This window comes from Coturnix japonica, chromosome 1 (genome assembly GCF_001577835.2).
Source record: "Coturnix japonica isolate 7356 chromosome 1, Coturnix japonica 2.1, whole genome shotgun sequence".
Classification (NCBI taxonomy): domain Eukaryota; kingdom Metazoa; phylum Chordata; class Aves; order Galliformes; family Phasianidae; genus Coturnix; species Coturnix japonica.
The window spans coordinates 56,042,817-56,064,889 of NC_029516.1; the positions used below are offsets into that span (position 1 = coordinate 56,042,817).

A 22,073-nucleotide genomic window follows, 5' to 3' on the forward strand; every position below is an offset into this window, starting at 1 on the left:
TTGATGAGAGATGAAGAAGGGTTCCCTCTACATGAGTCAGAAAACACATTTGCTGCCATAAAATATGTCCAGCAGTTATGTTTACATTGCCAGCCTCTCATCTCACTTTGGCCTGTAAGCAGTTGTGGCAAATTGCTTCCCTACACAACTGCCATCTTCATTCACATCCCGCTGTAGGAGTTCTTTGTTTACAAAACTTTCACTGCTTCAGCTCGCAGGACTGAAGTAGTCATAGCTGAGCTCAAGCAACAAGGAGGAAAAGCTGTGATTTCAACAGACTTTTTAACAAGATTCTTGCAAAAAATAATGTATCAATTGCACAACTTGACTATAGTTTTTGCTCTTGCAAAAGTATTCTTGGATTGCACAGAAGATGTGCATACAAACTTTTTCCAACTGTGGATGTGTTTCACAGAGAAAAGATTTATTACTGAGCACTTCCCTGAAATGTCTAGATGGGATTATTAGCCTTCAGTGTCGAATGTTCAAGGAAATCACAGAAAACTGCCCCCAGACATTTTTTCTAGGGTACAGACAAAGGTTTCATTCTTAGTTTAGCTATCCCCCAATCATCCTGTTTTCCTAGCATTACTGTTTTCATACTGGAGTCTACTGACAGCACACACTGAAAAAGCTGGTGGGGGGTGGGAATCCCAGCCAATTAAACCACTAGGAAACAGCTGAAAATAAAAGCCAGTGGACGCAGCAGTAAGTGCCTGATGGTGATAGAGCAGACTGCTCAAGTGTAGCTACATTAGTGAGCCCTTAGAGCATGCCTTGAACTCTGTAGTCCACAGCAGATCTTTGCAGGAGCAGTTCACCTATCTGTTACACACTGTTGCCAATTCAACAGCACTTTCCAGAAGTGATAAACTGCTGCCATCACCCCTCTGCCCCCGGCTGCTAAATTCCCCGACACAGTTTTTCAAGCACTGACACACTGACTTGGTAAGTTCTGAACCTGCTGATTCGAGAAGCACAATTATAAGAATTAACACACAGAGCTAATGCCACTATAACATCAAGCACCGCTATTCGAATAGTATTGCTGTGATAATATGCTTTATTTTACAGATTCTGTGTGCAGTATTTTACAGGGTAACATGTTTTCTCCTCGTTGAAGCTCTTCATGACCCCACTCCTTCCCGTGACTTTAGTTTTTGCCTTTCTGCTGTTTTGAGTAAGCAGGGAGTTACTGAAGGAAAAGAACCACAAGACCATAAAACATGCACTGTCAAAATGCATCACTTCTCTCCCAGTACGCATAAAGGTAGGCTATCAGTCCTCTGAAGAAAAATACTGTAAAATAATGCCCATTTTTGTCGGACTTTGGACACCCGGTTTTTGCTTAAAATGAATCCCAAATTACAGCCAAATGCACGAATGAAGTTTTCCTTGTACATCATGGTTTCATGTGTAATCCCCAGCACTAATAACCCAAGAGTTGGGTCAGCCTGAAGACAGAATGCACAGTACACATGGCATTAGTACAAAAGATACTTAATATGACTGGCAAAGGTGTCCACGTTCTGATTAGTAAGAGCACTTCTGAGCTGCAAAAAGCTACAGGTGATGATAGATAAGCTGATTCCACAGACAAAACAAGTGCACTGCCTACACACACCCATGCTGTGCACTTTCATCTTCCTTCACCCACAGAGAGCCCCTATTATCTTTGTTCTATTTGACAAGGCAAAATCCTGCTGGAAGTGACTGCAAGTCACAAGGATTTCTGTAGAGCTAGTTAGAATCACAGCATCATCAAGGTCGGTAAAGACCACCAAGATCATCCAGTCCAAACATCAATTCATAGCTGCCTAATAACAATTCCAGAGACATGTATACCGTAAGGGCAGTCCTGGTTTTAAATTCACACTTACTTTACAGCTAGACTTTTGTTGAGAACCTGTGTTTTGCTTTGAAAGACATGCAGCAATAGCTAGGAAGGAAAACAACTTCAGAACCAAACGTGGTGGGATTCTGTTTATCTGTTTGTTTTTAAGGAAAACGAAGAGAAATACTGCCAGAGCACAGAAAAGCTACAAGACAAGGTAAGAGCGCTGAGATGAGTGGAGGGAAATATTCACTTGTGCATACAAGACTTTGAAACAAAAACTCCCTGGCGAGTTTGCGAGCCCATGTTGTACATTAGTTCCTTTGCCTGGCTTTTTAGAAGCAGGGAGTACTAATGACATGTCATTACTAATACAAATTATTGTTTTCTGTCATCTCCAACAGAACAGCACACTACTTGACTACTGCTTGTCAGAGCTACGCACCGCTCGTCGGGCGCAGATGGGACGTGAAGCAGATGTGCCAGGGAGCAGCCAGAGAGTGCACAAAGAGGAGCAGCACCGTGCTCTGAAGGAGGTGAAGGCGCAACGCATGGCAATCACATCCTCATTGCTGCAAAGCAGCTGATCTGACTACACTGTGGGACAAAGGAGCTGACAGACTGCACATGTTCTGCTGTACTTTAATGCCACGACTGCACAAAGCTATTGATTAATATCAATGCTGACTTGTTTGCTCGCACAGCTGTTGTTGTTGGGTGACAGACTCACCATCCAGCAACTGTGCTGCCATTGAGCCAGGCAACGGTGACAGGATGACAAGCAGACAAGCTGTACTCCACAAAGCTGGTAATGGTATATAAAAAAAACCTAGATATCTTGGGAAGCCAAGCTGTGATGCTAAGCTACAGCAAAGGGGAGGGAAAGAGAACACCGGTGGAAATGATCACATGAGCCACAGATGGCTCCAAGACAATGCTTTCATCCAGACAAAGACATTCAGAAACCAAAGGAGCGACAGCAAAAGTAAAATGCTAATGTGCATGGGGTGGTGAACTTTGCTGCTTCTACCACCCACCGAAACAGACTGGAGGCTGAGCAACATTAACCAGCACCTTAATCTGTCACTGGACACAACAAGTCCTAATGCTGCATTTCCAGAAGCATGGCTGAATTGCCAGAAAGGCACACGTGTGCGAGGCCCAGGAACCAGGCTGGTCGTTTATGCAGTAAGCAATTAGAGAAATACAGTCTCCATTCACTCTACACTCACACTGTTGGAGAGAAACCCTGTTACACTCTACATACTCCATATAAAGCAAAACAACGTTTGCATTTAAATACACATTGGTATACGAATACATAAAAATATATGTTTATATATACACATGCTATTATAAATGCAGGAGCTGACATGTAATTTCAGCTCTGCCACTGATCAGTTTGCAAATTCTATACAAGTCACATCTCTTTTCTGCACCCTGCTAGTAAAATATAGCAGTGTTACACTGCCACAACTATCAGTATCTATGAAAGTGTAGGTGCTCCAGCCCTCTGATCATCTTCATGGCTTGCCTCTGTACCCTTTCAAACAGCTCTACATCCTTCCTGTATTGGGAACCTCAGGCTTGGATACAGTACTCCAGATTGGGCCTCAAGTAGGCAGAGTAGAGTGTGTCAGTCACGTCCCTGTTCCTGTTGGCCACCCCTCTTCTGCTGGAGCCCAGGATACCACGTCACATCTCAAAGAAGCTTTCAACAAAATTTTTGTCATTCACCACAATTCAGGTTTTTGCTTAAGGACTGTAAAGTCTGAAACTGTATTAACAGAACGTAGCGTGGGATGAGACCACCCAAGGGTAAAGAGGATGATAGGTGCAAATGTAAGTGAATAAATCGTCAACTCTTCCTCATACAGCTTAACACTCAATAACTTCTTTATTTAACAGCATTTAGCCCAGCTTCAGTCAAGAAGGCCATGTACGTATTAGATCACCTCAAAAAATACCCACGGCTCTCTTGTGTCAGCCTGTGACTAATTTCTTAGGAGTCTAGTTTGTAGGAAAATACCAGTCACAGAGCGCTGGCAGATGAAAAGTCCTCTCCTTCTTCCTCAGGAGACAATGAGCACAGACTGAGCTGAGACAGCAACCCCGTCACCACAGCGATGTCAGGGCAAGGATAGGGCTGGGGGTCCTGCCCCTCAGCAGGGCTGCAGCAGCTTTCAGAGGCTGCTACTGCACACACATGCAATGCTCCCTCCAGTTAGCACGTGCTGGGGCTGCATGAGGGGTAAAGGACAACAGGACAGGCAGCCCTTTCTCAAAGGTGTTCATCATCTTCCTGGGAAAGATCCCAAGCATCTCTCAGCATTTAAAATGTATATTTGTGGATTTTCAGCATTTAACATGTTTATACTACATGAAAGACTAAAATAGAGAAAAGAGTAAGAACTACAAAATTTAAGTCACAGCAGCCTTTCCTACTGCAGTAAGGTTGAAGGCAACATTTCACAATAACAGAAAAGGCAGTACTAATAGAAAAGCAATACTGTTACTAGGAAGCACATAAAGTGGGTGTCTATGTACGTGCAAGCTCACTTTGCACACCAGAGTTCCACACGTAGCCAAGAAAGAAGTGGAACATCTTGAAGTTGTTCTTTATCCACATGCAAACAGATGTGGCTCAGCTGCCGCCCAGGTGCAAGTTTACATGAAATTCTCCCTCCCCCACAGCAAACCAACACAACTTTCCAGCTCCAAATGAACAGAAAAGATGCACCAAAGCACAAAAGGAGGCAGTACAGACAAACCCTTGCTTGCCTGCCAGCAGGGTTTGATGAATTCCTTGTAGAAATAAAACAGGTCTAGTCGAAGACAGTCTCACTGAATTTCATACTTTTCTGAGGCAAAAAAATACATTACTCCTCAAGCACCACATCTAAAACTGACCGAAGTACAAACTGATACCTCAATGAACCCAGGCTTTTGCTGAAAACCACCAAATTAAAAAGCCATTAAGCAGTCTGGGATCTCAATTTCTATGGATGACCTCATCAGAAAACTTACAACCTCCATTCTGATCCAAGAATCTTCCAAATGTATCTGTGGCTGAGGCAGAACTCATCAGTAGTTCACAGTAACCAGTAGTTTAAAAGAAAAACAAACAAACAAACAAACCACCAGTCCTTCTTTATTTAGTACAACTGTAACACATTGTTTTGCACAACAGTGGAAAAGCCTTGCAACTCAAGTGAAGCTTTTCATTATGCAAAAGACAACAGCATACAACAGATCGGACAGTAAGGAGAGCAGAGCACACACAGATGGAGGACAGTGCAAACACCTCCACACACTCACACAGCGAGAACTACCCCCACGCAGTATTACTGCCTTTGAAAAAATGTTAGCAAGTGGGTTGGGAACAAAAATCTGTCAAACAACAGCTTTTCATGACTGCAAAATACCTGCAAACCCAAATATTCAAGATATCCTCCCTTGAGTTACAGGTCACTCCCTACACTGTTCTTAACACATAATTTTAATAACCAGGTGAGAATCATAGGATCATAAAGGTAGAAAAAGAGAAAAAGACCACTAAGGTCATCCAGTCCATTCCCTCATGCCCACTGACCACATCCCTCATGGTTCTGGAACACCTCCAGGGACAGTGACTGCACCACCTCCCTGTGCAGCCTGTGCCACTGCAGCATCACTCCTTCTGAGAGGAGATGTTTCCTAATACTCAATCTTAATCTCTCCTGGTGCAACTTAAAGCCATCTCCTCTTGCCCTATCACTGTTATCTGGGATAAGAGGCTGATCTCTGCCTCACCACAACCTCCTTTCAGGTTGGTGTAGAGAGCAATAACATCTCCCCTGAGCTCCTCTTCTCCTCACAGAACAACTCCAGTTCCCTCAGCCACTCCACATCAGATTTGTGCTCCAGATCCCTCACAGCTCTGTTGCCCTTCTCTGGACACACTTCGGGGCCTCAATGTCTGTCTTGTAGTGAGGGTCCCAAAACTGAGAGAGTATGTCAAATACAGACTGTGGTTTGATGTATTCCCACAGAACATCACCCACAGCTGAGGAAAGCAACAGCTCTGTGCAGAGCTCTGTGCTCCAGCGTGACTGGCTGGCCAGGCACACAAACACATACAGTGCTGCAAATCAAATCACACTTAAAAGTCTAGCTTTTGTTGGGAGCATTCATGCTTTTCTGGCATGTATTTGTACGTGACATCATCATGTGGGAAGCCATGTGTCAGAGATAAAGTACACACGAACTGGAATTGGCTTTGCAAATGTTAATTCTAAGAAAAACCCTTGCCAGATTCGCTCATCGTGATAAGCGGGTCATGCTTTGAAAAACAGAAAGTAAAAACTTTATTCCCCCCATTCAACTTTTATTTTTTCATCTGTTTACTTTCTGCAAAGCAACTCGGTTTCTACTATCTAGTCTGTGCTAGTTTTTATACAACCAAATGACCACTGAGAAGCTTCCTGCTTAGGCTCAAGATTGCAGCTTCCCCCAAATGCAGAGATACTGCAAGCTTTCAAAAAGACTGATGACATTTATACTAGTCTTCTTTTTACAGATGACATCTGTATCACTGAGCAGTACTTTGAGCCCATTGCATATTAAATGCTTTTAGGAAAAGCTACATCCTTAAAAGAAAGTGAATTTTATCTCTTAAATTGTGTTGCTACCATAAAAATCTCTAGAAGCAATGAAATAATGGAAAGTCTGAAGTCAAGCGCAAATATCTAATTAAAACAGAGCCTATGTGGTATCCTAGTAACCCAGTTATCCACAGGGACTCTATTCATTGACATATATTCTTAACTGGGCCGTGCTGACAAAGGAAATGTATACCCTTGACTGAGCTTTCAGTTGTTCAGGTCAGCAGGCTCACTGCTTATGGTGCAGTGTTGCTTCTCCCAAATTGTATAAACCAAGAGGAGTAAGTGGAGGCCCCAATCTACGACACAAAAAATTACTTCAACAAATTAATTCAGAAGACTGATGTTTCATAAAGCATGCTGAAAGAGCAAAAAAAGATTTTCAACCAGCAGAGTAATATCAATGTATACTGAAATCAGAGCTGCAAACTTGATGGCACCTGGCCCATAACACTGAAATATGCCTGCACACACTCAATTTTATAGCAGCTACTTAGAATGATAAATCCTTTCAGTTGGAAGGTATCCTTAAAGGCCATGTAGTTCAACTTCCCTGCAATGTGCAGGGACACCCACAGCTAGATCAGGTACTCAGAGCCCCTTCAGCCTGGCACTGAGTGTCTGCAGGGATGGGGCACCCATTGCCTCTCTGTGCCAGTGCCTCACCACACTTACTGTAAAAAAAACTTCCTTATACCCAGTCTAAATCTCCCCTCTTTTAGTATGCATACATTTCCCCTTGTCCTATCACAACAGACTGTGATAAAGAGTCTGTCCCCTTCTTTTTTACAGCAGTCCTTAGATGCTGAAAGGATACTTACACATACGTAAATAATGTTGGAAAGTTCTTGTACAGTCAAATATGAAAGCATTTAGTAGCATTCTTAGCACGTGTCATTAGGCAAATCAGGTTACACGAGAGAGAATTCTATCAACTCACCTCAGAGGAAAGGGAAACGATAAAAAGCTGGGAAACAGCAGAACAGCTTCTGAGAAGCCTTTGAGGCTGAAGCTAAGTGTTCACCATGATCTATAATCACTGAAAGAAATGCAGTGTACAAAGAGGCGGAACCCAAGTTCAAGAAGTAGTCACTTCTTAAGTAGAAGTTTGAAATAAGTTTACCTAAGATTTTTCTTCAAACCCTTCAAGGGTTATTGAGCTTCACCTCACTTGGAAAAAAAGAGAAATAAATAACCCAGAGAAGCCCCTGCAATAAATAGGAAGTTTCACCATCTAATACCAAAGGTGAAACTTCTGCCATTACTCATAGCTATCAAACTTCCAGAATTCACTTTCCTGGGAAAATTATTAAAGAAGAAAGAAAAGGTAACTAGTACTATTTCAAATGAAAAACAGAAACAAACAAATAAAAACACTGCATGCTTTTCTGCCCCTTCCTAGCAGACTGTCAGGTTCAGGTTTGGACTGCTCAGCACTGAGGATAACCATCAGAGATCCTGGAATCGCAAATAGCATGTTTTCTTGTACAAACATTTCTAGATTTAGAAATTAATTCTGGTCTTTTTTTTGTCTTTTTCTCCTTAATAACATTCTCGAAATGCGACAAGTAAAGGAATCTCAGCCCTTAACATGCTTGAGAAAGGAAACTTGCCCGAAGCGTATTCACCCTTGCTGCTAATGCAATGTAACATACCTAATTACTGCTCTCAGAGCATTCTTCTGGAAACAGGTTATCCAGAGCCACTGTAGTCTGCTTTATCAGACCTGAAGCCAATTTCATGACTGACACAATTGAGTTCAACACTGCTGGCTCCAGTGAAGTTGCATCATCTTTTCCCAGCACTGGAGTGGATGCTCTGGGACTATAAATTATCATTCAGAGTAGCACCCAAGTTAATAAGGTGAGTCTTCTACCTCTCAGTACCCGTTGTTGCTCGAGGTGCATGTGGCACCTGGAAATTAAGAGAATGAAGCTATGAACACTGACATCCCAAGCCCTGACTTCTGTATCACACCAGGTGCCAAGGCCATCCTGTGATATGGAGTTTCTGCATGGCCCTATAGATGATACAGCCTCTGTTAACAAAAGAATGAATAAATAGTGTGTTAACAATTGTGGCATGAATGTATTGGAAAAGGAAGGGATGTGCTGCTAGAAACAATGAATACAGATATAATCCAGAAAAAGAACTGAAGGTGTATTCTTCATAGAAGCCATCCATAGCAGAACCAGGAAGGTAAAGAAGAATTGTGATGATCAGAGAAATGAGCGGGAGTGGAAAGCATTACATATCCCTGCTTCTTTCAGAGTCATCTGATCATGGCATTCTTGAACAGTATCATAACAGGAATAAAACAAAGCAACACTTCCTAATTCACTGACTGGGACATACACTACAAAAGACAAACATTAAAAAAGAGAAAACAGGGACTTTCCTCATAATTTGTTGTGAAAGATAAATTTATGCACCTTTCCCAAGCAAGACTGCTAAGAGTAACCAAAACTTGTTTAAAAACAACAGAGAATTAATGATACTGCAAAGCCACAGCCTGGCCACGCTAGTTTTGCAGAAGATATTTTAGTTATAACTGACATTTACTAACAACATGAAACAAAATACCTTCTTTTCCTTGAGGCAAAAAGGACAGACAGTTGGCAAGGCATCATACAGACACAGCTAACAACAGCCAAGTCTGCCACATTCATGAATAATCATTCTGAGCTCTTCACCTCTGTTGCCATAAAGGATCACACTTAGATTTTTTAAGATCCACAACACACCAGTACCAACACTGTTAGCTTAGCAAACTGCCACATGACTGAATGATGACAGTGTACAGGCAGTCTTACTAACACCTCCTCTGGTCCTTCAGCTCACTGGGACATGCCTCTTTTCTGCCCTCCATAGGCTCTGTGGCACAAAGCTGCACAAGATCTCCACTACTGCTCAGTAAAGCTATGGGCACAGGAGTCAGTAAGGAAGCATAAACTGCAATACACACAGGGACATGTATGCACTACTCTCATACAGGCAGCACCGTTAGAGGAAACAGCTACCTATTGCATTCTGAACTGAATTTAGAAACTAGGGTTCTGGATTACCACAAATTGCTGTGACTTTCCTGAGGTTGAATTTCACGAAAAGGCTCTTCAAATGCAAAGTTGATGTACTTCTTTTATTTGTATATAAAAGCCAATATGGTTTTTCAAAATAAAGATCAGACCCCTTTCTGATCAAGCACACAATTATATTCTACTTTATTACACACTTAGAACAATTTAATTACAGGATTACTCAGTTATTTTCTAAAAAAAGAAAGCTTATGCATATCAATATTTCCAAATAAAAGAAACGAAACTAAAATGACTGCACATGTTAATAACTACCTTCATTTTTATTTCAAATAACAGGTTATAATGGCCAATTTCATTGGATAAAGAAATAGCCATGGTATGGTCATTTCCATAGTGCGTCAGTTATCAAATCTAGTGCTGTAATTGGGCTTATATGGCAAGGTTTTGTTAGTGGGGGGCTGCAGCCAAGGCCTCTGTGAGCAGAGGCCAGCAGCTGCCCCATGTCATAACAGAGCCAGTTCCAGCTGCTCCAAAAGGGGCCTGCTATCCTGTGCAAGAACAGGTGGGAGAGACGAGTGAGAAAATGTGAGTGAAATAGCCCTGTAGCCAACAAGGTCTGTGCAGAAGGAGGGCAGGAAGTTCTCCAGGCACTAAGTAGATGTTCTCTGAAGCCCAGGAGAGGCCGATGGCAGAGCAGATCATATCCCTGCAGACTTGATGACCTTTAGGGTCTTTTCCAACCTGAGCAATTCTATGATTCAAATGTGGCTTAAGACTACATAAAGAAGAAATACATTTGGCAAAACTGAGCTTGATCATCCTTTACTTTTAACCTCACACAGGTATTCATATGTGCGAAGTGCTGTCCTAGCCTGGTAAAGTCTGCACACAGTGCACAGGAAATAACTGTCTGTGCAGAGACTTAGGTCTCATTCATAAAATAGCATGGTGAGAAAGAATCTGTTAATTAAAATGGAAAGAGAAAACGTGTTGGGAGTATGATAACTCGAGAAGCTTTGCTCTCAAATACACTATATTTAAACACTCTCATTTGCAACAGTCTGAGCCTTATTCAACCACGGGAACTAGATTTTCCTTTCCATGCAGCCTTTCCCCCACAGGTCCAGCATTATGTAGCACTAAGCACAGCTGAGCTTAGCCCTTCCAGCACAGCCCTGTGCAAAGCACCTCAAGTGCTGCATGAAAGGCAGTGCTCCTGACCCAGCTGACTGCACAGGAGTTTTCCATGAAGATACAAAAACACAACTCTGCTGTCTCACGCTTTGATACAACAGAAACATGGCAGGTATTTGCGTGTGACTTTCTGCCCCGTTTTGGATATTGTCCTTCAACAATCATGGCCCAATTACAAAGAACACAATGAAAAGCATGAGAATAAGAATGAGTTTCTCTAATGAAGGGAAGGTACATAATTAAATATGTTGTTTTTAAGTACATGTAAAGTCATTGCAAAGAGGAATAATCTCTTTTCCACATTCACACCAGATAGCTCAGCAGTACTAATATCAACAAGCTTAAAACACCCAATAAAATACTGAAATTAGCCATTGGAACGAGTTATCCAAATGTCAAGGCTGCTCAACATTGGAAAGAATGGCTTCAGATGGTTCAGGAGTCTCCACCACTGGAGGGCTTTAAGAGCAGTTTAAACAATCACATTAGAAATTATAATTACAGCTGATCCTTTCTTTGAGGCTTTGAGACTTCTTTCAGACCTATTTTCTCTGATCCAGGCTGTTCAGACACATTGCACAGGGAAATCAATGTCATGCGTTCAGAATAAGAAGTTGTTGGGCTAAACCTCCAGTGTGCAGTTTCTCATACACAGCAAAGCTGTTTGAAAGAAAATAACCCGATCATCTGTGCTTATAAACATCCACACTTCCCAGCTACACGAGAAAGGAAATTATCCAGGATCTGCTAAATTAAAACTGCTAGTGTGAATTGCTACCATAAGTATAAGGTTGCCAAGGAATGCTTCAACTAAAAACACGCAAAGTGTGTTTTGTGCAATGATCATAATTGGTGTGTACACGGAATTTCCTACTCCTAACTTGTAATCAGTAGTCAATGGGTAGTAAACAAAGTGCATGCTACTAAGAGTAACAGAGCAACATATTCTGAATTCAGCTGGACAGACATATATACTGTCAGCTTTCCACCACAGGGAACCCTGTAGTAAAAAGGACCAGTGTTTGAAAACAGTGTGTGTATAACTCTGACACCAGCTGTGCATCCTCCATGGTGAATGTGTTATTTACAGCATCTCTAAGCAAATACAGAACCCATTACAGAAGCACAGCTTGTTTAGTTATGCTGTCAGGGGCCTCTCTTAAGTAAGGCAAACCCCTAAATCCTCTTTCTTGTTTTCTAACAATGACCACTTCATCCTTCAGAGGCCAGACTGTTCAGCTCTTGGTTACAACTAGAGTTAAGTCAAATGTTCTGAAAGACTGCTATGAACAGAGCAGTATTTCAATCTGTGAGCAAAACATAACCAACATTCAGCTCCACAAAACTGTATTCACATCTTCCTACCAGAATGAGAAAGAAGAAATTGCAACCACTTTCTTAGTTAGAACCACAAACATTTTAGAAGTGCTGCAAGTACAGACACCTGAACAACTGTACAGTCAAAAAAGCAGTCCCCATCACAGACATCATCCCACGTACACTTTATGGAGGGACTTCATCCTTTCATTCCCAGCACGGCTGCTTCCCACAATATCTACATCAAGGATAAAACCAAAGTCATGAAAAACTTATTTTGAGCTGCTTTGGACTCCCACAGATAGCAAAAATGTTTTTTTCAGTAAGCTGGGCTGAGGCTGTCCTTAGCTGCACTTCAAGATCTAATACCGGGCTTCCAAAACTATATCAATTTTTATCAACTAGTGCTGCCCCGCTAGCTGAGATTAAGAGCAAAGTAGGACAGTTCCTGCTGCTGTGGAATGCTTTAAATTCATATCACTGCTGACAACAGTAGCGTGTGAGAAAGCTGAGAGCATATACTACACACTGGACTAAAAATTTTCCCTTAGTTTATCCTCTGTGATGCTTCCACCTGAAGAAGCTCTGATGAGAAATGTCTAAGGACAGTTACACTTCTGTGCCATAGGGTCAATGCTCTAGTGTCTGCAGTAGCACAGGATATTTCAGCTGCATTTAAGAAGAGGTTGCTCTTAATATGGAGGTAAAACCAAAAGTTCTGTGTATCTTGCCCCTAGAAGTTACTCTTATATGACCATCCTGGGATCAAAACTGTGTTTGTCACATCTACTGTATTTTGACACCAGATGGGTTCAATGGTCAAAACAGGAACTCACTATGACACTTCTAGTTACAGTAGGTGAAATATGTTACCCACTATTTTGTTGCAGCTTGAACAAACCACAAGAAAAACTGGGACTCCAGGCTTTAGTAGGACACCCATGACATCCACCATTCCATCTCTTCCCTCCCTGAAAATTAACTACCTAGCAACACTTCTATTTCAGACAATCTTAGATTTTGCCTGTTCTCTCTCACACATGCATTCACTTCTTCCTTATTAATCTGGATGAAAAGCTAAAAGCACATTGCTATGGAAGCTTTCTGGAGAGTTGAGAGTAACACTGAAATCCCTTCAAAAAGGATTCTACGTTATCATTCATCAGATCATCGAACCACGCCTTATGGTAAAGGACCAGGAGTCCAATGCACGACCTGCAGTGGGCAGTTTTAGCTTTATTTCCATGCCCAGAGGCAGACAGTATGCATTCATGTTTACCAGGCTTCTAAAATTCCACTACACAAAACACCCTAAGATGAAACCAAATGGGAAGTACGTCACACCACCACCTCCAGCTAAGGGTCTGAATGAACAGGAGACAAAAACATTAAACATGCATACACAATCATATAGATAAAACCCATATAAACTACGGTTATCACGTAGGTTGCTCTAAAGTAGAGCCTGTATTTATTTCCATGGAAACTACAACAGATACAAAGAGGACAATAACGCTATTAGAGCATGTTCTCAACTACAAAAGACTACTACAGAGGGTAGAAAAAATAGCACTCAGAAGAGCACAGTTTTTAGCGTGATCTCTGGGAGACATCATAGCAGTCTCCTCAGCAGCTCTGTTTCTACAGCTGCCAGCAACGCGCAGTTCTACACAGACCGTAACCTAAAAATCACTATTTTAAGCTTGACTTCCTAAGTGAGTAAGGAATATGTTATTCTGTCTGTCTTCTCCAGTAATTTCTGAATGCATTATCCGATTCCAGAAATATTCAGCAGAAACTCAAAAGTAACCAGTTTCTCTCATATTTCATAAAAATAAGCATATAAATCAAAGAAAATATCAATTAGCCATATATCTGCCCTTCTCCACCTTCTTACTGAGGGAGACTCTGGCAGAGCTCATTGTGTAACGTGCCTTTAGGCAGCAGCTGGCTAGCAAGCACACGTCCACAGCTCCAGACATAGCACCACACATGCAGCTTCTTGCCCAGTACAGATATCTTGGACACTGATGTGCTGTTACTGCCCTAGCTGAACTGGAATGGAAAGAGAAGAAAGAAACAGCTATCAAGACACCTGGATCCATAAATTCTGCCCATCTTGGTACAGTTTTATATAAGACCAAGTTACCCTTCTATCCATTCACCTAGTTGATATCCAAAAACCCACCCAGTCACAACAGCAGTTCTCAAACAGCTGCACAAACGAAAGAACCTAATCACTTTGGAAAATGGATCCTGCTTAGAGTTCTTTTGCACATGAAACAAGCAGCCAAATACTTATGGATGCAAAGCTCAACCTGGCAAACAACCCAGCAAAAAACAGAATACAGTGACCTTTTCCCCAACAAGAAAACAGGCAATCTGAAACATGCTTTCCCCATATGCTTACCTAACAAGTGAATAATTAAAATAATTAAAACATTTGTATGACAAAAATGATGTCAACACTCACAACCTGCTGTACAATTCCAGCTCTGGCTCCTGTTCCCATTGCTGAAAGCCTTCATACAGACAACCGGGTGCCCTACAGCAGATTCAACAATAGACACAAGGAACATTTTCATCCTATGATCTTCTTTGATAGTTTCCTCTTCCACTAAAACTTATTTCTGTATTTTAAGGAACACACAAATGCCCTCTTCTAAATCCTGTCCAAGCACTGCAAAATCTGCTTGCAAGCAAGCATGGATTCCTTCTGTTTTTAGTAACAGAATGGTGTTGTACAACTATAGTATCACTTACACTTCACTCTGTCACTTGAAAGCCTCTGAAGATCTGTTTCCTTTTACACTTTATTGAATATTTTGTTTTGTTCGTGAAAGTAGTAGCTTGATTAACACAAAACGTAAAATGAGCCTTTTATCTGACATGGCGTAAACCAGAATTAACTGGAAGGAAGCACAGTTCACATTTAGGTTTTAACACAGAGAGTTATAAGCTGAACTGCAGTTATGATTTGGACCAAAGGCTGGAGTTACTTAGCACCAGGTATGAGTTACTCTCAGTTCTCTGCAGATCTACAAACATCACGAGTCAGATGAATCAACAGCTGGGAACAGAACACGTGACTAGCAGCTGGAGCACTGCACTCAGCATCACTCAGGATAAAAGGATGTGCTGTTTTGGGCACCACAATATGAGGACATAAAAATATTAGAAAAGGTGCGTGAGGACCACTGTCTCCCACAGTACTCTCCTGGAGAAGCTGGCAGCTCCATGGCTTGGATAGGTACACTCTTGGCTGGGTAAAGAACTTGCTTGAGGGACAGGCCCAGAGAGTGGCAATGAATGGAGTTAAATCCAACTGGCTACTGGTCATGAGTAATACACCCAGGAGCCAGTACTGGGGCCTGTCCTGTTCAATATCTTTATTGATGACGTGGATGAGGGCATGGAGTGCACCCTCAGTAAGTTTGTAATGACATGAAGTTGGCAGGAAGCATCAATCTGCCTGGGGGAAGGAAGGCTCTACACAGCAATCTGGTCAGGCTGGATATCTGGGCTGAGCCCAGTGGGATGAAGTTCAACAAGACCAAATGCCAGGTCCTGCACTTTGACCACAACAACCCCAGGCAGTGCTACAGGCTTGGAGCAGAGTGGCTGGAAGACTGTGTAGAGGAAACATATGTAGGGGTATTGGTTGATGCCCAGCTGAACATGAGCCAGCAGAATGCCCAGGTGGCCAAGAAAGCCAATGACATTTTGGCTTTTATCAGAAATAGAATTGCCAGAAGAAGTGATCATCTTTCTGTACTCAACACTGCTAAGGTTGTCTAGTCTAGAGCTGCATTCAGTTTTGAGACCCACACTATAAGAAAGGCACTGGAGTGCGTTCAGAGAAGGGCAAAGAAGCTGGTGAGGGGTCCAGAGCACAAGCATTATGAGGAGTGACTGAGAGAACTGGGATTATTCAGTCTTTTTCACAGAATCAGAGTCTGAAATCACAGAATCTGAAATAACAGAGTCTGAAGAAGAGGATGCTCAGTGACCTTACCCCTCTCTACAGTGATCTGAAAGGACGTTGTGGTGAAGCTGAGGTCGGCCTCTTCTCCCTGTAACCAATGACAGTAGAAGAGGGAACGGCCTCAAGCTGTGGCAGGGGAGGTTCAGGTTGGATGTTAGGGAATACTTCTCCATGAGTGTGATCAGGGACTGGAGCAGACTGCCCAGGGAAGTGGTGGATCACCCATCCTGGAGGTGTTCAAGAAACACTCATAAGTTGTACTGAGTAACATGGTTTAGTGGGAAATACTGGTGACAGGTGGACAGTTGAACTGGATGATCCTGGAGGTCTCTTCCATCCTTGGTGATTCTACGATCACAGAATTGTTAATTCAGGACACTTAAAAGAGATCTGTAGCTTTTCACATTCAGAAGTTAGTTCTCTCAGTGCCTAAGAATCAAAGATTTCATTTCCATTTCAGAGCCATAAGCTAAAATTCTGCACAACCTGTCATGCAGTCTAGATCAGTACATGAATCAGGGCAGACCTGGCCTAAAGGCAGCATTCGCCTTCCCCACCTCAGCTACATTCTGGCTTGATAACTTTGGTATACAAATGTTAAGACTACAGAACCGAGAGTGTGGGGTGCAAAAGCCTGAAACTGTGCAGGTGATTTTCCCTGAAGAAGTTGGTGTGACTGCAGATGATTCAGTTAAGAGCTCTATAAAAACCAAATAACCACCACCATTTTATCCATGTCATGTCAGCACGCTAAGCAGAATAGTTAAACTAACCCCAGATGGGAACGCGCTACGGCAAGGGAGAAAGGAACATAACCAAGCCCCTGGCTTAAAACACAGTCTTAATACAAAACAAGGCAGTACCGGGAAAAGTTATATAAAAGAGCAGTCTGTTACATTATCTAAGTGCTCATAAAACTATGATCGTTCAGTATTATGACTAAGCAGGGTAATCATCTTTTCTGTCTTCTGGGGAAAAAAAAAAAAAAAGAAAAAAGACAAATAAAGTAGGATTTGGCTGTCAGTGGTTGCATGCCAGCTCTAAGTACATTTTGACTAGCACTACATCGAAGAGCCCTAATGTAGTGAACCTTCCATCCAGGACAGAACAAGTCTGAATAGATGCTCTATTGTCATTTAATTACACAGCTTACTGGCTGGCTAAACGTTAAACAAAAGTATTTGCCTTGATTTTTGTCTAGTAATTCACAACAGCAAGCAAAGAAATAGGACATAACCTCCTGCTTATTTTATTTCCTTACACATAAAGGAATCTAGAAAACATGCAAGATGAGGTGGAGAGAAAATGTCAGAAAGTATTTATTCAGGTGCCAAGAACAGAAGTAAATGGAACACTGCAAATACAATAAATACAAAGTCTGAACCTGCACAACATTCAGATAACAGTAACCAGACGACATCATCCTAAGCCTAGCTAAGCCTTCAACAGCACAGAACTGGTAAATGCAGAATGGTTTTGGCTAAATTAGCAGACGAGGCTGCACCTAGAGTGCTGGGCTCTGTTTTGGGCCCCTCACTACAAGAAAGGCATCGAAGCACTGGAGCGTGTTCAGAAAAGGGAAAAGGAGCTGCCAGTGATCCAGATCACAAGTCTTATGGGGAGCAGCTGAGGGAGATGGGATTGTTCAGTCTGAAGAAGAGAAGGCTCAAGGGAGACCTCATCACTGTTTACAGTTACCTGAAAGAAGGTAGTGGTGAGGTGAAGGGTGGCCTCCTCTGCTGCTGCGTAACTAGCAATAGGACAAGACAGAACGGCCTCAAGCTGTGCCATCGGAGGCTCAGGTTGGGCATTAGGATATACTACTTTTCTGAGAGAGTGATCAGGCACTGGAAAGGATTGCCCAGGCAAGAGGTGGTGAAGTCACCGTCCCTAGAGGTATTCAAGAATCGCTGAGATGTTGTACTGTGTGACATGACCTAGTGGGAAATATTGGTGACAGGTTGGATAATCTTGGGAGGTCTTTTCCAACCTTGGTGATTCTACGATCTACACATGTAAAAAGTTGATTTCCCTCCTGTTTATAATCTCTCTTAAAATACTGAAAGGCCATAATGAGATCTCCCCACAGCCTTCTCTTCTCCAGACTGAACAAGCCCAGCTCCTTCAACCTGTCTTCATAGGAGAGGTGCTCCAGCCCTCTGATAATCTTTGCAGCACTTCAGAATCAAAAGCTTTAGAACAAGACTGTACCATCAGAGTAATAACTCTGCATTGCAACTTGCAACTCTTAATACTCCAAGTTTCCCCTAACTCCATGCCCCCAGCAGTACCAGACCCCTCTACTCTCTCACCTCTGCACACCTCCATCCTCTTTTCCAGTCTAGGAAACTAAAACTCTCATTTGATCCTTGCCTTTACTTCAAAAACACCAGCATTTGTGTTTGGATGGTAACAGACTGCTAAAACTTCTCCCAGCAGCTGACGACCCAGCCAGTGTTTGTCTACCCGAAAGCATGGATCCTACAAATACTCATCCTTTTGTTCCCTAGCCCAACTAGTCTCTTTTAATTCAACCACATGGTACTGCATCGTTAAAACAAGACACAGCTACATAATGGCCATAAAAACATAGTTTCTTGCAAGTACCTCAGGAGAACTGAGAAATCTTTCTGAAGACAGATGTGCTACACAGGGTGCTGTAGCACTGGATTAGCATCAGTATATTCTATGCTTAATGCTCCGTAAATTATGAATGTTTTATTCTAAATCCCCACACTTCTCTAATTCATTAAAACCATAAAGTAAATATTGAACAACATTTTATTATTATTATTTTAAAGCTACACAGCAGTGTGTTAAACCCTTGGGATTGCTTCATCTAATTCTTTTTTTTTCCCCTGCTTTCTGCAAAATGTAATCATGACACACTATTGCAATGGAACAGCTGTGTTGATGATACACCAACACATAATTCCTAAGACTGCTCAAAAACTACTGCATGTTATTCCTTTATAGTCTGCCACCTCGGTGTAATTCAGACATAAATAAGAGAGAGAAAACTGTTTTCTGTAGACTTCAATACTGAGATCTACTCATCATTGCTCCTTTCCCCCCTTTCCATCTTTACTCTTTCACATGAGCAAGAACAGGGCATGTAGGTGAGATTTACTCACCTACATTCATCTAAATATTCACTGATGTAGCACTTCATCGTTTGCAATAGCTTGTTAGCTTTATAACAAAGGTGGGTACTATTTTTATGCATTAAGAGGACTTTTATTATCTTAACTTCAAGCTGATAAAGAGCTTCCAGAGAATTCCTGCAACAGAACAAAATAAAAAACAACCACCCTTGCTTCTGACAGCATACTCAGAGCATTACATAACTCTCAAGCATTTACATTCTCCTAATGAATATATCAGATGCAGTTTTCCCTGTAACCGTTAACCTATTTCAAACGTCTGCTTCTTATAGTTGTTCAGTTGGAAAGCCAGACATCTGAACACACATACACACGGCTTGTTACTACTTAGTGAAATCTCCTATAGTCCTCAGCTCAAAATGATCAAGTTAGTGCAGAGATAGAACAAGTGGCACTGAGCTTCCAGAACACACAGTAATCACTGCCTGGAGTGTAAATGAGTTTCCCTAGGAGCTAATCAAGGCAAAATTTGTCTGCTTTTCTCTACCTGCATGATTGTTTCATGATTATACAGCAATACTTTGATACTCCATAAAGTCCAGAGAGCTTCGCTTTCACCAGACTGGTTCAATTCACAGTTCCCAGCACTTACATGTTAAGAGGCTCATCACCAGCTTGGCATCTGCCACATCCTTGCTACCCAGTAAAAGAAGCAATGACTTAAAACTGAGGATAAAGAGATGAGCATTTTGTTTCTTGATTTTTAGGTAATGAAGTATCTTGGAAAGCAAACTGTATGAAAAGCGTATGTTATTTCAGAAAGTGTCTCAAGATGAAAGAACGAAGCAAAACTTGTGCTATATTTGAACTCCACATGCAAGGCTTTTGTTTAAGAAGGTGGTCTTTTAGTACACTAAATGCCGTTCCATTCCTTCCCCTTAATCAACAAGGGTTTGCATAACCAGATGTTCTTATACATTGCAGTTTACAGCTGCCCCATATGGAACTGCAACAATAAATATGCATAACTATGGAAACCAAAGCAAAGGTCAGAAAAAAAGGCAAGCATTTAGTAACCTGATACTAGTGTTTTGATAGTTACTGAACTTACCTCTTTCCTAAATTAACCTGATTATGAAATATGCCAAACATATTTTGCATCCAAACAATTCTCCATAAACTCTTCTAACCTAAAGGACACTTGCTTTTTACTTGGAGAAAAATCATTTGTGTTGATTAGAGTTTCTTCATACAAGCAGCCTTTCTGCCAGAAACAAAGTACATTAAACGCGCACCAAATTCAATGGGCTATCAGTTGTTCACCTCAAAACCAAAATATTCCTATAGTCTTCCAAACTATTCTTACTTAAAATAACTCAACTGTTATGGTGACCATACATGAAGAAATACAGTGGGTAATTTTAGTCTGAAAAGGTAAATGCTGGCAATCTCCCACTGTGTGACAAAGCAAATGGTGGATAGCAGTATTACTAGTTTGGTAACACAACAAATAGAAGCTGTCTTATCTTTACAGCAGTTTTGAGGAATATTAAATAAGCACCTGCACATCACTAGATTCAACTAGCTCATTGATTTATTATGCCCACAAAACTAGTAACTTACCTTAAACTATGAAGGGCTTTAACTTGTGCCTTCAGAAAAACACACAAACTCTTTTTTCTTGCTATTAGCACATTAAGCCAAGAGAAATGGTTTAAGTATGAAAACACCTTGTTCTTATCAATTCTTCCTTCTGTAACCACAAAAGGAAATTTAAACACTCCCATCTTTCTCCTACACAGAAATTCAGTATTCTCTCCCCCAAAAATAACATGTTTCAGACTTGGTTGCACTAATTACATTACCAAGCATGGCTCAAGATTTTGAAACTAGGGCTGTCAAATATCTTCCAGCTGACACTGTGAAGGATTATTTCTTTTACCAAAATTGTAGTTGACTCCACTCTGGTTCATCTTAATGAACTACTAAATATCTACTTCAGTAAGGCTTTTAATTCACAGACCTATAAGGGAATTAAGCTACTTAACATAAAAATGGAGCGATCCCTGAATGCTCGTGCCCAATCCGAATGACTAATTTTAAACGACGTGGAGTTCTTCCAACAATATAGTTGAGGCACAATGGAGAAGTTTAAATATTTAATTTAGACTGGGCTGCCAATCATTAATATTTTACTGATGCAAGTTTGCAGTTCAGCTAAAGCTAGAAAGAGATGCAACCCACCCTGTCTGAAGGCAGGGTGAATTTCTCCAGTCAGGAATGGGGCACAGCCCCCTCCTCCCAACACCTCTGCCTGCTTCTACAAAGATCTCAAGCCACAGTGCAGAACTGCAGCCGGGCCTGGATAAAGGTGTATTGTGTGCTCATCACTTTGCCCCCTATTCACAAAGTACAGCTTGCCTGCTTATCAGGGATCTACAGTTACAGCATCAGTTTACATAACACTGTTCTTCAGAGCATGCTGTGTTTTGAGGATGCCATGGGCAGTCAGGAGCTATTTTGCCCTTAGTCCCTGTCCATGGTGACACAAGGGCATGAAAAGAAAGAGACAGCTGCATGCAAATTGAGTAATTCAGCTCCCTTGAGCACAATTGCTCAAACTGGAGCTGCTTTTTGGAAGCACTCACAGAACAGGACTGCACTTCTATCGGTTATTAAAATGACAATGCTATACATCTTGCTGGTTACTTACTGCAGAGAACACAGTTTAAAAACCCAGAGTAGCATAGACAAAGGTGCCTGAGAGCGGGTTACACCAAATAATTCTCTGTATGTTGAAGAGTGAGCAAAGCCTCAAAATGGTGGTAAGGTAACACTGTGCTATAGAAAGGGAAAGGGGAACTTCACAGAAACCAAGACAAAGGGTAACTGTACATTTAAAAGTGCAGGGAAAGGGGGAATTGCAGACACTTAGTCAAAATAAAGCCAGAGAAGAGG

General features: G+C 41.6%; 1 protein-coding gene across 3 annotated transcripts in view; it reads right to left on the minus strand.

The window, feature by feature from the left end:
• Nucleotides 1-22,073, minus strand: part of KIAA1549 (KIAA1549 ortholog) — a 122,857-nt gene that overhangs the window by 68,012 nt on the left and 32,772 nt on the right. The window lies entirely within an intron of this gene.